This window comes from Salvelinus alpinus, chromosome 3, assembly GCF_045679555.1.
Source record: "Salvelinus alpinus chromosome 3, SLU_Salpinus.1, whole genome shotgun sequence".
NCBI lineage: Eukaryota > Metazoa > Chordata > Actinopteri > Salmoniformes > Salmonidae > Salvelinus > Salvelinus alpinus.
Window position 1 is genome coordinate 65997836 of NC_092088.1, and position 18237 is coordinate 66016072.

Sequence of the window (18237 nt, forward strand, 5' to 3'; positions counted from 1 at the left end):
TTTACAGGCAGTTAGATTTGGGTATGTCATTTTAGGCTAAAATTTTAAAAAGGTGGCTGATCCTTAATTAAGCAAGGTTATAATAGTAAACTAAAACTGAAACTAAACGAAAACTAACGATGGAAAAACTATTTTGTAAAATGAAATACAATAATTAACCAACCTGTTTGAAAACTCAAACTATACTGAAACTATTATCTTTGACTCCAAAACAAAACAAAATAAAAACCATCATGAATTATGCTCAGTTTTTCTTTTTTTTTCTTCTAAACTTCTTTTTTTTCTAATTGGGTTTTCAGGCTTCTGAAACTGGTGTGTAAATGCTGCCAGGAGATGGCGATGTTTCAAATTGACCTAGCTTGTGCATCACTATCACTAGCTATCACTAAGAAATTAGGAGATGGGAAACTTGATTCGATTCGTATTAACGCAAATTGTGTATGTTGCCCGTACGTTGTCAATGGGCCTTCTGGGCAATGCTGGGACATGGAGTGCACTCCTTGAAGGAGTGAATTGGGTGCTAGCTCAAAAACCCAACATTCCCATGAATTAGCCTATGTGAACAAGAAGCACTACATTACAAATATTTTACAAGATGTGAGATAATTAACTTGTTCTCTGTAATATCGTATAGCTTTGAAATTGTGAAATTAAGTACGTTTGAGGATGTTTCAGGTTTCTCAACTCATATCCTGACTTTATACTTGAACTTTCTGCCCCTAACACTAAAACTAAAACTGAGACTGATATAACAATTTAATCCACATGTTTTTATAAAACTTAAACTAAACAAAAACTAGTAAACCAGGTCTGAAAACTAAACTGAATATCAAGTCAAATTGAAAAATGAATAGAAATAAAAACGAATAGAAAAACACAAAACTATAAAAACCTTGCTGGTAAGTGCATGGCGCCAAATAGACCACACTTCAAGACCTTTCATCAAATATCAGCCGTGATTGCATTTAGAGTGATTAATTACCCTAATCAAATTCATGAAAGACATGTAATTAGAATAGCTAATTGACATGGCCAGCACAATGGAAGATTTGTGAACCTGACTGTAGCTTGGCTGTGCCACCTCTTTTCCATTGCCCACCTCTAAGACAGGCTGAAATATCGGTGCTAGCATTGTGAAATGGATAGAAAGTGCAGAATGTTTTATTTAGTCATTTACAGTTCTATATGCTATTGTGTAATGGAAGTGATACAATCCTAATAGAACCAATTAACACCTTACATTTTCATAAAGGTAATTTATTTAATGACAGGACTTAACAAATAACACTATTAACAGCAAATATCATATTATATTAATACACATATTTTTTCTACTTATTCTTTCTTAACTAGAATGCAGCACTTGTAAGAGTCATCTTGAGAGAGCGTGAGAGATACTCTGCTATACTTGATGTATTTCGGTGTGATGTATTTCCACATCATACTGACAGCTATTTTAAGGTAGTGCCTGTTGTTGATGTTTTTCTGCCAATAGCTCCAGACTCCAGTTTTTGAACTGTCTGTTGGTTGTGTTTTGGAGACAGGAAACAGGCCCATGGGCATGAGTGACTCTAGTAGTCTTCTTGGTCCCCCTTGTCCTCGACAGGGCCAAGCTGCTTCTCCAGCTAGTGATCATGCATGAACATCAACATAGCCCAGAGACGTTTGCATGCTCAAAAAATAAATGCTGTAACATAAACAAACCAATTCCACGCTGTGTGTCCTCCCTTTCAAAGCCAAGTTGAACTACCAGTAATTTTAAGTGATCATAAATTGGAGGGTTTGTCTAAACAACTGCTTAACTGTCTGAAGCTTAGACCAGTGTTCAACAGTTGCATTGTTACACCACCAGGATGAGTATAAACTTAACTCCAGCTGTGAAGCTAGAGGGATTGGGAATGTGACTCTCAGTAGTGATATTTGTAGTGACGTTTATGTGAAGGTGATGATAGTGGCCATCACCACCTATATATTTAAATATTTCAGGGATACAAGGGGCATGTATATTTATTGCCCTCGGGGAAAACACAGTTCCCAGTGAAGAATATTCTTGGAAATGTCAATGTTTAGTCGAAGGCCCTGAATGCTTTTCAGGAATTTAGAGACAAAGCGCTCAACCGTAAGATGGAGGTTACTGAGCATGTTGGTGAGGAAGCCTGTACATTATAAAGTGTCTGTAAAAGTGGATGATGCTGCACCCATTTCTCAAGATGAACTCAAACAGTTTAACTTTTAAAAACTACTAAGGTATAAGCATCATGCAGAATAATTGAATGTCAACTGTGATTTGACATTTATATTCCTTTGTTGAATTAATACACAGAGCATATTTTCCCGCCCTATGTTTAATGGGAATGTCTAGCTTTGAGATTCTGACATAAATTAATACTGTTGAGTCGTTCCACAAAAGAGTGCCTTCTGCGTCCCTTTGGTATTTTAAGTAGTAAATGTGCATCAATATTAAACATTTTAAGTGAAAAATCAGATTTTTTTATATGAATAAAGACTTGCTAAAGTGCCAAAATGCAGCATTTATACATGTCCCTCCGTGCACCGTCTGTGACTTCTAGGAAGATTTTAACCCACTAACCCCAAAAAATACTCAATTTTCACCATCATTTTCTTTCTTTGACAAAGTCATTTCTGAATATTATTATTTATTTCATGTGATTAGTGATTCATTTATGTCTGGTTAATATGTTGAAACTATTCCTTTAAAAATATATATTTGGAAACATTGAACATATAATAGTCAAACCATACTGAAAAAGCAGGTGAGCTGATTCTACTCTTTTTGGCCATTTTCTAGTGTGTTGTAGTGGAAAACTGAGCAAGTCCAGCGTAACACGTCAACCCTGTTACCCATAGATAGACAGGCAAGAAATGTTTTAACAATAAAAATAAATGTGTGAAGCTTGCATTCAATTGCCACTGCCCATTGCACACAACAAGCTTTCATTCCCCTATCACAAGGGGATTTATGGCTGATTCAAACCTGTTATGGTCAACCCTGTTACAGTCAACCCTGTTACTTTATTTGGCACTTCAAATTATGCTACAGAACCTTTGTATAATTTCAGCCAGTAGTGGTGCTCACAAGCCAAAACAGGTCCCCGTTTTTTGTGTACAATGTCATCAAATTGTGTACTCCATTTCATACGTCTTGCTAAAAAAAAATATATATATATCTTGCTAAAAAAATATATATATATATAGTTTTGCAATTCACATGATATGTTATGAATTTGTTGTGCGTAAGATCCCGGACTCCATCTTTCATAGACAATTACTATCGTTTATTTACATTTTTATTTAACCTCTAAAAGTCTAACATGCTGACCAAACCGGATGCGCGCGTGCAGGACAGGATTTGGGGACAGGTCGAAAACCATTAAACATTTATGGCAATTTAGCTAACTAGTTTGCTGTTGCTAGCTAATTTGTCCTGGGATATAAACATTGGGTTGTTATTTTACCTGAAATGCACAAGGTCCTCTACAATTAATCCACAGATAAAACGGTGAACTGAATTCCTTTCTCGTCATCTCGCCTCCTTCCTCAGGCTTCTTTTGTACTTCTTTGGACTTTATATGGCAGTTGGCAACCAACTTTACGGTGCATTACTACAACCGACTGGAGTGTGGACATCAGTTCATCTTTCAATCACCCACGTGGGTATATGCTCTTAAAAACTAATGAGGAGATGGGAAAGCGCCTGGCCACACAGGCCACGCAGGCGCGTGTGGTCAGCATGCAAGCCTTTGTGGGGGTGGGGGTTCAACTAAGATAACATATGGAATTGTCTTAAGATGGTCATACCAAGGATCATTTAGCTATTTGATTTTGAATTTTAGGACCTGTCTAGATATCAAATGTTGAATTTGGCCTTTACTGCTGTTTTTTGATACTTTTTTTGTTGGCACAAAACTACCTCCATACTTCCATACATTATTTTAACCGGTACGGGTTACCTTCAGATGAGTCCCTTGACACTTGTGAGGGTCGTAGCGCAATCTGGGAGTTGAATCTCATCTTTCCATATCGTGGTCATATTAGTTTATAAGCCAAACCGTTTGGACACTACTTACGTTTTTGTGAGAAGACCAATTCTCGAGACGTCTCATGGTCTGACAAACACCGCTGTAGCTTGGCAACCTTCCCCCGCAGATGCGGAAGGGCGACATAGGCGGAAGTGGTATATTGAGATGCAGCCCATGCAAAAAATATCAATAACCAACAATAGCTACATAGACTATCTGAGTTAACCTTCTATCTTTATTGACCTTTTATTTCAACACACACACATAAACTCACTCCACCATTTGCTCACTCACACATAATTTGCACATACATTTATACTGACTCTACACACACGCACACCCACTCACGTACAAGCTGCTGCTACTCTGCTTATCGTATATCCTGTTGCCTAGCCCCCTTACCCCTATACATGCACTACATTACCAAAAGTATGTGGACACCTCGTCAAACATCTCATTCAAAAAATCATTTTCATGCTGAAACAGGAAAGGGCCTTCCCCAAACTGTTCCCACAAAGTTGGAAGCTCAGAATCGTCTAGAATGTCATTGTATGCTGTAGCGTTAAGATTTCCCGTCACTGGAACTAAGGGGTCTAGCCCGAACCATGAAAAACAGCCCCAGACCATTATTCCTACTCCAACAAACTCTACAGTTGGCACTATGCATTGGGGCAGATAGTGTTCTCCTGGCATCCGCCAAACCCAGATTTGTCCATCAGCACTCGGCAGTCCCAGTCTGTGAGCTTGTGTGGCCTACCACTTCAGGGCTGAGCCGTTGTTGCTCCAAGACGTTTCCACTTCACAATATCAGCACTTACAGTTGACCAGGGCAGCTCGAGCAGGGCAGAAATGTTAATTTTACAATCTGTTGGAAAGGTGACAGTGCCACGTTGAAAGTCACTAAGCTCTTCAATAAGGCCATTCTGCTGCCAATGTTTGTCTATGTAGATTGCAAGGATGTGTGCTCGATTTTATACACCTGTCAGCAATGGGTGTAGCTGAAATAGCCGAATCCGTTAATTCGAAGGGGTGTCTACATGCTTTTGTATATATGTATATGTATCTACCTTCATCACTCTAGCACATGTAAATATGGTATTGGGAATGACTTTTTAATTAAATATTTCCTGTATATAGTATGCTTACTTACTTACTTTATTGTGTATTTCATATTTCCAATTCTTATTTCTCATGTGTTTTTTTCTAGTAATATCGTTATTGGTTATTGCATTGTTAGGTTTTGAGTTTGCAAGAAAGGAATTTCACTGTACTTGTGCATGTGACATTACAACTTGAATCTTGAAACTTGAAATATCTCTAGCTTAAACTGATAGATTTTGATAGGGATTTTTTTATTATGTTACTTAGATATAGACTCTTATTAACCTCTTGAGTTGAACATGTGCTCTTTATGTCAGAATGTTAAAATTAGGTGAAATACATGTTGTTGTTTTTTTTACCAAGTCACACTTCTCAAAAGGCACCAAATTGGTGAAACGACCCTGTTGTGTTGTTGATCAAAGTGACAATGTATCCAACTCAGGTCAGGCCATTGGAGAACTGGTTCTACACAGTATGCTACTGTATGTGCATGTATTTTCCACTACGATCTTTCTGATATTTCTACTGGCAAAATGTGTGATTTGATTTATTCGTCAACTTTTACCGTCACTAGGGCCTCTCGAGTGGCGCAGTGGTCTAAAGCATGGCATCGCAGGGCTAGCTGTGCCACTAGAGATTCTGGGTTAGAATCCAGGCTCTTTGCAGCCAGCCGCGACCAGGGGACCCATGGGGCAGTGCACAATTGGCCCAGTGTTGTTAGGGGAGGGTTTGGCCGGCAGGGATGTCCTTGTCCCATCGCACACTAGTAACTCCTGTGGTGGTCTGGGTGCAGTGCACGCTGACACAGTCACCAGGTGTACAGCGTTTCCTCCGACACATTGGTGTGGCTGGCTTCCGGGTTACGCGGGCATTGTGTCAAGAAGCGGTACGGCTTGGTTGTGTTTTGGAGAACGCATGGCTCTCGACCTTTGCCTCTCCTGAGTCTGTATGGGAGTTGCAGAGATGAGACAAAACTACCAATTGGATACCATGATAAAGGGGTAAAAAAAGTAACTTTTTCAAAAACTTTTACCATTACTATCTAGTCTTACAGATGGGCATGATGTGTCTGAAGGCATGTAACAAACGTCAGCTAAACTCAAATTAATCATTCATTTTAAGGCTACAGTATTTGCATGTAAAATACAAGAGCTGCAGCATGCTTGTATAGAGGAGGAAAAAAACGGAAAAATGGCAAAACAGGAATTTCAGTGTTCAAACTGTTGCAAAATGACTGGGAACAAGGGCGAGCACGGGGGAGCAGCATGCCACGGTGTGCCTGCCTGCCTCCTGATAAAGCCATTGTCTGTTTATCTTTTGGAATTAGTTCCAAAATGGTCCTGGCTGAGGTGACCAATATACAGTCACAATACAAACTTAACTCCGTGCCCAAGGGCTGCTGGAACAGGAATTCCTCCAGCTGCCACCACACAAGAGTTTCCACCGAGTGTGTGCCAGCCATTACATGGATCCTAATGCTGGGAGTGCTCAAGCGGGATGGAGAGAACAGTAGCATGCTAAAAACAACAACGTAGGGAATGGCTTTGTGAGAGCTAAGGGTTCAGATCAACTGGGTGTGTGGATATTTCCCCTCATTATTTTGTAAATTTTCACAACTTTTCTCCCTGCATTTTTAATATGTTCAATGCTTCATGGTGCACATCTGTAATAACAGAAATGGAAAATAACAGAAATGTTCACAGTTTGATTAGATACAGCATGTTTTAAATAAACATTTTTAAGAAGCATTACAATTATTTGATTTACTTAAACCTTTCCCTCATTCAGCTGTAGTATTTATCCACAAACACACTGTTGGTTTAAATGTGGTGCTGCCATACCAAATCCTTATCATTTTTGGGGAGGCTCTGATACTTTGTGGCAAACCTCTCAGTCCAACCTGTGAGTGATCATTATCATTCCTCTGTCAGTAATCCCATGTCAGAGGTCCTTCATCACCACAACAGACTGCCTAGTGGATAATGGGAATCCACTTTGTGACAAAAGATGTAGTCACTCACAAACCTCACACTAAATCTTAGCCCTCTGTTAGCCCTATGGGCAAATGCAAAGGAATTAGCTTGGAAAGCCACTTCACAAATGATGGCTAAGCATAGCCACTCACAAACTTAACACCTATTCATCATATCACATTGCACCGTGCCTCTTCGCTCTCTGTGATGCTGTTTCACTTGAATCCTATAGTACAAGAGAGACTGCTGTCCAACCATTACTTTACGTTCAATGCACAAAGTGTTCCCCGGATGGTTTCAGGGCCAGCGACAGGAGTGAAAAGCCTTCTAATAAACACATCTGCTTAGTGTCTCCAGAGTGACTCAATGCCAGCCGTGCTCAGGTACAGCCACAGCTGTTCTGCTCAGCTGAAGCAGCAAGTATACACCACCCGACCAAACGTTATGTAACCAGAAGCACAAACACACATGCCTGTGTATTCTGCCATGGTGCAGGGAAGCTTTTGTTTTGGATGTGTAAGTAGGACAACTGTGAACAGATCATTTAAACACAGGTTTTGCTGTCTTTTTCCCCCCTCTGTGTTGCCTAGCTGATAGAGACGATGACCCACATTTTGTAATCCCCTGTATTGTGTAGCGGTGCTGGGAGAATTGGGATAGTGGCATCGCAGAGGAAACAATGGAGCAGGACATTCTCCATCTCTAGACTTGTCTTCTCTCCTGCGGCAGATTGTCTCCTCTCACTGCTGCAATGTCTGCTCCACATAATGTCACGTTATTTGCTGGGGATCAAAGTCTGCTTTTCTCATATGAGGGAACGTAAACAAGTGCGAAGCTGAGGCTTTCAGACAGACTGAAGCACTTTGTGATTCTTACATTACATTTTAGTAAAAGCATTTATTACATTATACTACAAAGTTATTTTTCTTTATGATCCCTCAACTGGAGAAGGATTTCCATATTAACATTAGCAAATAATCCTCCTATCCAAAGCCTATTACCACCACAAGGGAAATATCTCTAATAGGGGGAATCCAATTTGATGCTACAATATTGTTTAATGCAATTACCATCGCACTTGAAAACAAAGCATATTTGGTTTCTTTCATCAATCTATTGAACTGCGACAGTTTAATCAGTTGGCCTTAAAAAGTGTTGCAGTTGCTAATTCTTGAATTACGCTTCTGAAATATGCACGCTCCCCAAAGCCTAACACACTGTCTCAACGTTGGCTTCATAAAATCCTGTAAGGTTCTCTAATACAGGGTCAATATGACTGGCAAAGTGAATGAGCTGATGATAATAAATAATAGAAGAAAACATACACTGTATGTACAAAAGCATGTGGACACCCCTTCAAATTAGTAGATTCGGCTATTTCAGCTACACCGGTTGCTGACAGGTGTATAAAATCGAGCACACACATATGCAATCTATTTAGACAAACATTGGCAGTAGAATGGCCTTACAGAAGAGCTCAGTGACATTCAACGTGGCACCGTCATAGGATGCCACCTTTCCAACAAGTCAGTTTATCAAATTTCTGCCCTGCTATAGCTGCCCCGGGTCAACTATATGTGCTGTTATTGTGAAGTGGAAACGTCTAGGAGCAACAACGGCTCATCCGCAAAGTGGTAGGCCACACAAGCTCACAGAACAGCACCGCCGAGTGCTGAAGCGCGTAGCGTGTAAAAATAATCTACCCTCAGTTACAACACTCACTAGTTCCAAAACTGCCTCTGGAAGCAATGTCAGCAGAAGAACTGTTCATCGGGAACGTCATGAAATGGGTTTACATGGCCGAGCAGCCGCACACAAGCTTAAGATCAACATATACAATGCCAAGCGTCAGCTGGAGTAGTGTAAATCAGCATCTGGCTGTCCGACGGACAAATCTGGGTTTGGCGGATGCCAGGAGAACACTATCTGCCCCAATGCATAGTGCCAACTGTAGAGTTTGTTGGAGTAAGAATAAGGGTCTGGGGCTGTTTTTCATGGTTCGGGCTAGACCCATTAGTTCCAGTGAAGGGAAATCTTAACGCTACAGCATACAATGACATTCCAGACAATTCTATGCTTCAACTTTGTGTTAACAGTTTGGGGAAGGCCCTTTCCTGTTTCAGCATGACAATGCCCCCATGCACAAAACAAGGTCAATGCAGATGTGACTTCCCAGAAGAGTGGATGCTGTTACAGCAGCAAAGGCGGGGACCAACTCCATATTAATGCCCATGATTTTGGAATGAGATGTTCGACAAGCAGATGTCCACATACTTTTGGTCATGTAGTGTAGCTTTCAGTATGATAATGACTCGTTTATATTCCACACAGGATTCATTCAATATCAGATTTAAATAACTACAGGGATATTAACGTCTTCAGCTGTAGCTATTGATTGTCTGGCATCTCATCTCACAGAGGATTCTCACAGAGGATTGCTTTTGTTCCTGTCTTAAAATTGTCTTTTAGCGAGGTCCTCCTGTCTAAAGATGAAGAATACATTTGTCACTGACTCGTCAATTGTTGATAGATTTTTCACAAGAGTAAATTTACCCTGCTGTGCTGTGTTCAACACTTTAATCGGTTGCTCCCACTTCTCAAGTGTCACCTCTGGAGAACTTGGGTAGCCTACACATGGGTCTATTACAATAAGGCTCTCAAGAATAAAATAAAAAAACATGTGTTTAGCCATTTTTAAAGTCAAACGATTTCAAAGTCTTTCAGGAAAAAAACGTATTCTCATCTTTAGATCAGAGTTGTAGTTGTACTGACTTACACAGTGCCTTCAGAAAGTATTCATACCCCTTGACTTATTCCACATTTTGTTGTGTTACAGCCTGAATCCAAAATGGATTAAATAGATGTTTTTTCTCAGCCATTTACACACAATACCCCATAATACAAAGTGAAAACATGTTTTTAGAATTATTAGCAAATATATTGAAAATTAAATACAGAAATATCTCATTTACATAAGTATTCCCACCCCTGAGTCAATACTTTGTAGAAGCACCTTTAGCAGCGATTACAGCTGTGAGACTTTCTGGGTAAGTCTCTAAGAGCTTTCCACACCTGGATTGTGCAACATTTGCCCATTATTCTTTTCAAAATTCTTCAAGCTCTGTCAAATTGGTTGTTGCTTGGGCCTCCTAAGTGGTGCAATGGTCTAAGGCACTGCATCGCAGTGCTAGCTGTGCCACTAGAGATTCTGGGTTTGAGTCCAGGCTCTGTCGCAGCCGGACGCGACCAGGAGACCCATGGGGCGGCGCACAATTGGCCCAGCGTCGTCCGGGTTAAGGGAGGGTTTGGCCGGCAGGGATGTCCTTATCCCATCGTGCACTAGCGACTCCTGTGGTGGGCTGGGTGACATGGTCACCAAGTGTATGGTGTTTCCTCCAACACATTGGTGCGGCTGGCTTCTGGGTTAAGTGGGCAGTGCGGCTTGGTTGGGTTGTGTTTTGGAGGACACACAGAGACAATTGAATACCATGAAAAAGGGGTAAAAAAATACATATCTTTAAATTGGTTGATCATTGATAGACAACCATTTTCAGGTCTTGCCATGGATTCTAAAGCAGATTTATGTCAAAACTGTACCTCGGCCACTTAGGAACATTCACTGGTTTCTTAGTAAGCAACTCCAATGCGAATTTGGCCTTGTGTTTTATTTTTTATTATTTAGCCTTTATTTATCTAGGCAAGCCAGCGAAGAACAAATTCTTATTTACAATGACGGCCTACCCGAGCCAAACCCTAACAACGCTGGGCCAATTGTGCGCCACCCTATGGGATTCCCAATCACAGCCGGTTGTGATACAGCCTGGAATCAAACCAGGGTCTGTAGTGATGCCGCTAGCACTGAGATGCAATACCTTAGACAGCTGCGCCACTTGGGTGCCCCAGGTTATTGTCCTGCTGAAAGGTGAATTAATCTCCCAGTGTCTGGTGGAAAGCAGACTGAGACAGGTTTTCCTCTAGGATTTTGCCTGTTCTTAGCTCCATTCCGTTTATTTTTTCAATCTGAAAAACTCCCCAGTCCTTAACGATTACAAGCATACCCATAATATGATGCTTCCATCACTATGCTTGAAAAAATTGAGAGTGGTACTCAGTAATGTGTTGTACTGGATTTTCTCCAAACATAACACTTTGTATTCAGGACATAAAGTTAACTGCTTTGCCACATTCTTTGCAGTATTACTTTAGTACCTTGTTGCAAACAGCATGCATGTTTTAGAATATTTTATTCTGTACAGGCTTCCTTCTTTTCACTTTGTCAATTTGATCTAGCAACCATTTGGTTACTGGCCCAACACGCTAACCACTAGGCTACCTGCCACCCTGTAAGCAAAGTTCACTGGCCCATCCCTTTAGGCGCTATGTTGCTGCCAAAGCTTGTATACAGCATAATGTTTAAACCATGTTTTAACAATGTTTGAGGAAACTAAAAAAATCTTGATACTTTTTTTTGTGCATTTCCTGTATTAACTGTAGCCTAGATCAAATCAAATCAAATCACATTTTATTTGTCATATGCTCCTGTCACGGCTGTCTTCATTCTCCTCATCTGACGAGGAGAAGCGAGAAGGATCGGAGGACCAATACGCAGCGTGGTAAGTGTTCGTCATTTTACAGTTTTTTTTGATTTTTTGATTTTTTTTGATTTCACCTTTATTTAACCAGGTAGGCTAGTTGAGAACAAGTTCTCATTTGCAACTGCGACCTGGCCAAGATAAAGCATAGCAGTGTGAACAGACAACACAGAGTTACACATGGAGTAAACAATAAACAAGTCAATAACATGGTAGAAAAAAAGAGAATCTATATACAATGTGTGCAAAAGGCATGAGGTAGGCAATAAATCGAATAATTACAATTTAGCAGATTAACACTGGAGTGATAAATCATCAGATGAACATGTGCAAGAAGAGATACTGGTGTGCAAAAGAGCAGAAAAGTAAATAAATAAAAGCAGTATGGGGGGTGAGGTAGGTAAATTGGGTGGGTAGTTTACAGATGGACTATGTACAGCTGCAGCGATCGGTTAGCTGCTCGGATAGCAGATTTTTAAAGTTGTTGAGGGAGATAAAAGTCTCCAACTTCAGAGATTTTTGCAATTCGTTCCAGTCGCAGGCAGCAGAGAACTGGAAGGAAAGGCGTCCAAATGAGGTTTTAGCTTTAGGGATGATCAGTGAGATACACCTGCTGGAGCGCGTGCTGCGGGTGGGTGTAGCCATCGTGACCAGTGAACTGAGATAAGGCGGCACTTTACCTAGCATAGCCTTGTAGATGACCTGGAGCCAGTGGGTCTGACGATGAACATGTAGCGAGGGCCAGCCGACTAGGGCATCCAGGTCGCAGTGGTGGGTCGTATAAGGTGCTTTAGTAACAAAACGAATGGCACTGTGATAAACTGCATCCAGTTTGCTGAGTAGAGTGTTGGAAGCTATTTTGTAGATGACATCGCCGAAGTCGAGGATCGGTAGGATAGTCAGTTTTACTAGGGTAAGTTTGGCGGCGTGAGTGAAGGAGGCTTTGTTGCGGATTAGAAAGCCGATTCTTGATTTGATTTTGGATTGGAGATGTTTGATATGAGTCTGGAAGGAGAGTTTGCAGTCTAGCCAGACACCTAGGTACTTATAGATGTCCACATATTCTAGGTCGGAACCGTCCAGGGTGGTGATGCTAGTCGGGCGTGCGGGTGCAGGCAGCGAACGGTTGAAAAGCATGCATTTGGTTTTACTAGCGTTTAAGAGCAGTTGGAGGCCACGGAAGGAGTGTTGTATGGCATTGAAGCTCGTTTGGAGGTTAGATAGCACAGTGTCCAAGGAAGGGCCGGAAGTATATAGAATGGTGTCGTCTGCGTAGAGGTGGATCAGGGAATCGCCCGCAGCAAGAGCAACATCATTGATGTATACAGAGAAAAGAGTCGGCCCGAGAATTGAACCCTGTGGTACCCCCATAGAGACTGCCAGAGGACCGGACAACATGCCCTCCGATTTGACACACTGAACTCTGTCTGCAAAGTAGTTGGTGAACCAGGCAAGGCAGTCATTAGAAAAACCGAGGCTACTGAGTCTGCCGATAAGAATATGGTGATTGACAGAGTCGAAAGCCTTGGCCAGGTCGATGAAGACGGCTGCACAGTAATGTCTTTTATCGATGGCGGTTATGATGTCGTTTCGTACCTTGAGCGTGGCTGAGGTGCACCCGTGACCGGCTCGGAAACCGGATTGCACAGCGGAGAAGGTACGGTGGGATTCGAGATGGTCAGTGATCTGTTTGTTGACTTGGCTTTCGAAGACCTTAGATAGGCAGGGCAGGATGGATATACTGTAGGTCTGTAACAGTTTGGGTCCAGGGTGTCTCCCCCTTTGAAGAGGGGGATGACCGCGGCAGCTTTCCAATCCTTGGGGATCTCAGATGATACGAAGGAGAGGTTGAACAGGCTGGTAATAGGGGGTGCGACAATGGCGGCGGACAGTTTCAGAAATAGGGGGTCCAGATTGTCAAGCCCAGCTGATTTGTATGGGTCCAGGTTTTCCAGCTCTTTCAGAACATCTGCTATCTGGATTTGGGTAAAGGAGAAGCTGGGGAGGCTTGGGCGAGTAGCAGCGGGGGGGGCGGGGCTGTTGGCCAAGGTTGGAGTCGCCAGGAGGAAGGCATGGCCAGCCATTGAGAAATGCTTGTTGAAGTCTTCGATTATCACGGATTTATCGGTGGTGACCGTGTTACCTAGCCTCAGTGCAGTGGGCAGCTGGGAGGAGGTGCTCTTGTTCTCCATGGACTTTACAGTATCCCAGAACTTTTTGGAGTTAGAGCTACAGGATGCGAATTTCTGCTTGAAAAAGCTGGCCTTTGCTTTCCTGACTGACTGCGTGTATTGGTTCCTGACTTCCCTGAACAGTTGCATATCGCGGGGGCTCTTCGATGCTATTGCAGTTCGCCACAGGATGTTTTTGTGCTGGTCGAGGGCAGTCAGGTCTGGAGTGAACCAAGGGCTATATCTGTTCTTGGTTCTGCATTTTTTGAACGGAGCATGCTTGTCTAATATGGTGAGGAAGTAACATTTAAAGAATGACCAGGCATCCTCAACTGACGGGATGAGGTCAATATCCTTCCAGGGTACCCGGGCCAGGTCGATTAGAAAGGCCTGCTCGCAGAAGTGTTTTAGGGAGCGTTTGACAGTGATGAGGGGTGGTCGTTTGACCGCGGACCCGTGGCGGATACAGGCAATGAGGCAGTGATCGCTGAGATCTTGATTGAAGACAGCAGAGGTGTATTTGGAGGGCAGGTTGGTCAGGATAATGTCTATTAGGGTGCCCATGTTTACGGATTTAGGGTTGTACCTGGTGGGTTCCTTGATGATTTGTGTGAGATTGAGGGCATCAAGCTTGGATTGTAGGACTGCCGGGGTGTTAAGCATATCCCAGTTTAGGTCACCTAACAGAACAAACTCTGAAGCTAGATGGGGAGCGATCAATTCACAGATGGTGTCCAGGGCACAGCTGGGAGCTGAGGGGGGTCGGTAGCAGGCGGCAACAGTGAGAGACTTATTTCTGGAGAGATTAATTTTTAAAATTAGAAGTTCGAACTGTTTGGGCATAGACCTGGAAAGTATGACAGAACTTTGCAGGCTATCTCTGCAGTAGATTGCAACTCCTCCCCCTTTGGCAGTTCTATCTTGACGGAAAGTGTTATAGTTGGGTATGGAAATCTCAGAATTTTTGGTGGCCTTCCTAAGCCAGGATTCGGACACGGCAAGGACATCAGGATTGGCAGAGTGCTAAAGCGGTGAGTAAGGCAAACTTAGGGAGGAGGCTTCTGATGTTGACATGCATGAGGCCAAGGCTTTTTCGATCGCAGAAGTCAACAAATGAGGGTGACTGGGGACATGCAGGGCCTGGGTTTACCTCCACATCACCCGAGGAACAGAGGAGTAGTAGGATGAGGGTGCGGCTAAAGGCTATCAAAACTGGTCGCCTAGAGCGTTGGGGACAAAGAATAAAAGGAGCAGATTTATGGGCGTGGTAGAATAGATTCTGGGCATAATGTGCAGACAGGGGTATGGAGGGGCGCGGGTACAGCGGAGGCAAGCCCAGGCACTGGGTGATGATAAGAGAGGTTGTATCTCTGAACATGCTGGTCTCAATGGGTGAGGTCACCGCATGTGTGGGGGGTGGGACAAAGAGGGTATCAGAGGTACGGAGAGTGGAACTACAGGGTCCATTGCAAACCAAAACAATGATAATGAAAACTAGCCTGAACAACAGTATGCAAGGCATATTGATATTTGAGAGAGACATACAATAAGGCATAAAGTGATTGCAGGTCTTGATTGGGAGAGCTAGCTAAAACAACAGGTAAGATAACAGCAGCAATAACAGGGTGTTAGTCTAACACAGCAACAACAGGTAAAAATGGCGACGACTAGGCAGAGAGGGTCGGATTAACTACACACAGATCCTGAGTTAAAGCACAGAGCCGACAGGTAAAACACAAATAAACAGAATGGAGTACCGTGAATTAATGGACAGTCAAGCATGCATCAGCTATGTAGCCAAGTGATCATAGTGTCCAGGGGGCAGCCGTAGATGGAGCAGAGGAGGCCTCCACTAAGCTAGCACGCAGCGTATAAAGTTAGTAGCCCGGGGGGTGGTCTGCTCAGACGGAGGGGGTCTGCTCAGACGTGGTTGTGTCGACAGAGAATCCAAGCCAGATGGCGATGGCGAAAGAGAGGTTGTGAATTGTAGAATTGTGTTTGCTAACTGGTGCTAGCTTCGTGGCAGTGGCAGTGGCGCTAGCTCTTCAGCTAGCCGGCAGATGGGCCTAGCTCGAGGCTAGCTCAAGGCTAACTGGTGCTTGCTTCGGGACAGAGGTGTTAGCCAGTAGTAGCCACTCGGTTGCAGCTAGCTAGCTGTGATGATACGGTGTAATTGTCCAGAGCTTGCGTCAGGAATCCGGTGATGTGGTAGAGAGAAAGCAGTCCTATATGCTCTGGGTTGATATCGCGCTTGCAGCTAGCCGGCAGATGGGCCTAGCTCGAGGCTAGCTCAAGGCTAACTGGTGCATGCTTCGGGACAGTGGTGTTAGCCAGTAGTAGCCACTCGGTTGCAGCTAGCTAGCTGTGATGATACGGTGTAATTGTCCAGAGCTTGCGTCAGGAATCCGGTGATGTGGTAGAGAGAAAGCAGTCCTATATGCTCTGGGTTGATATCGCGCTTGCAGCTAGCCGGCAGATGGGCCTAGCTCGAGGCTAGCTCAAGGCTAACTGGTGCTTGCTTCGGGACAGTGGTGTTAGCCAGTAGTAGCCACTCGGTTGCAGCTAGCTAGCTGTGATGATACGGTGTAATTGTCCAGAGCTTGCGTCAGGAATCCGGTGATGTGGTAGAGAGAAAGCAGTCCTATATGCTCTGGGTTGATATCGCGCTTGCAGCTAGCCGGCAGATGGGCCTAGCTCGAGGCTAGCTCAAGGCTAACTGGTGCTTGCTTCGGGACAGTGGTGTTAGCCAGTAGTAGCCACTCGGTTGCAGCTAGCTAGCTGTGATGATACGGTGTAATTGTCCAGAGCTTGCGTCAGGAATCCGGTGATGTGGTAGAGAAAAAGCAGTCCTATATGCTCTGGGTTGATATCGCGCTTGCAGACTGGCAGGTATTGGCCCGGTATTGAAGCTGGCTGTGTCCGAGTTGAGGGTGAAGACCGCAGCAGTGGCTAACTGACTACTAGCTAGTAGCTAGTTATCTGGCTAGCTTCTGCTTGGGGTTACGGTTCTAAAGTATAAAAAAATAGCAGGTCCGTACCACATTGGGTGAGGCGGAATGTAGGAATGTATATTCAGTTCCTAGATGGAAAGTGAAATTAAAATATATACGAAATGTATACGAAAAATACGAAGACTATTTACTATTTACTATTTACACGCTACAGGACAATACAAACACACGTCCGACTGCTACGCCATCTTGGATTCTATTTTTTTTTTAATTTTAGTGCTTACACACTAAAATTAAAAGTAGTACACTATTAGCAAAACCTTACACTCAAGAAGCAAAACATCAGCCCATATTTGCACAACTATAAGCACATTGTCAACCTCACACTTGTTGAAAAACTCTACACACAGTGATTTGCAAAACACTAAACACACTTAACATACATTACACACAAAAATCTATCATGAAGTCACGTCCTTGCAATACCAAAGCACTGACTGTCAAATTACCACACCGTCCAACCAATTGGTTCAACACAGTCATCAGGTGTGCAAACACTCGTTTGCTTAATTGTAGACACACCAATCAGGTGTATAAGCACTATAAAAAGCAACAGGTGATTTCATCGGTCTTCAAGCACAATGGAAAGAGTCAGAGAAAGAGTAAGACAAGGACGAGGAGGAGGAGGAGGACGAGGAGGAGAACGAGGAGGAGGAGGACGAGGACGAGGAGAACGAGGAGGACGAGGAGGAGGACGAGGAGGAGGAGGAAGGGGAGGAAGAGGAAGACAAGAAGGTGCTCAAAGAGGACCGAATCTGACAAATGAGATCCGCGCAACACTGGTTGACCACGTTGTCAACCACGGCCTGACGCTGAGGGAGGCTGGACTGCGAGTACAGCCAAATCTAAGCCGATATACAGTGGCAAGTGTGATGAGAACATTTCGACTGGAAAATAGGTATTGTAAAAATATCATCATATCAAAAACATCTGCACGGTTTCAGTAACTGCTTACAGTACTGTATTCTATGCACTATCAGCACTTCTGTTACCTTTTCCTGTGAAATTACTGTACTATTGTATACTGGGTTTTTTTCTACATAGGATTGAGGGTCAGGGACGACAAGGGGGAAGGCCTCCAATGTTCACAGAACAGCAAGAGAGGGAGATAGTAAACATGGTTTTGGCCAACAATGCTATAACACTCAAGCAGCTCCAAGCTAACATTGTCAATAACCACGCCATTTTCAACGATATCCATCAGGTCTCAACATCAACACTGGCACGCATCCTAAAAAAAAACATATTCAAATGAAGCAAATTTATCGAGTGCCTTTCGAGCGCAATTCCGAAAGGGTGAAACGACTGCGGCATGATTATGCAGAGGTATGTATTCACTTTAGCAGTGT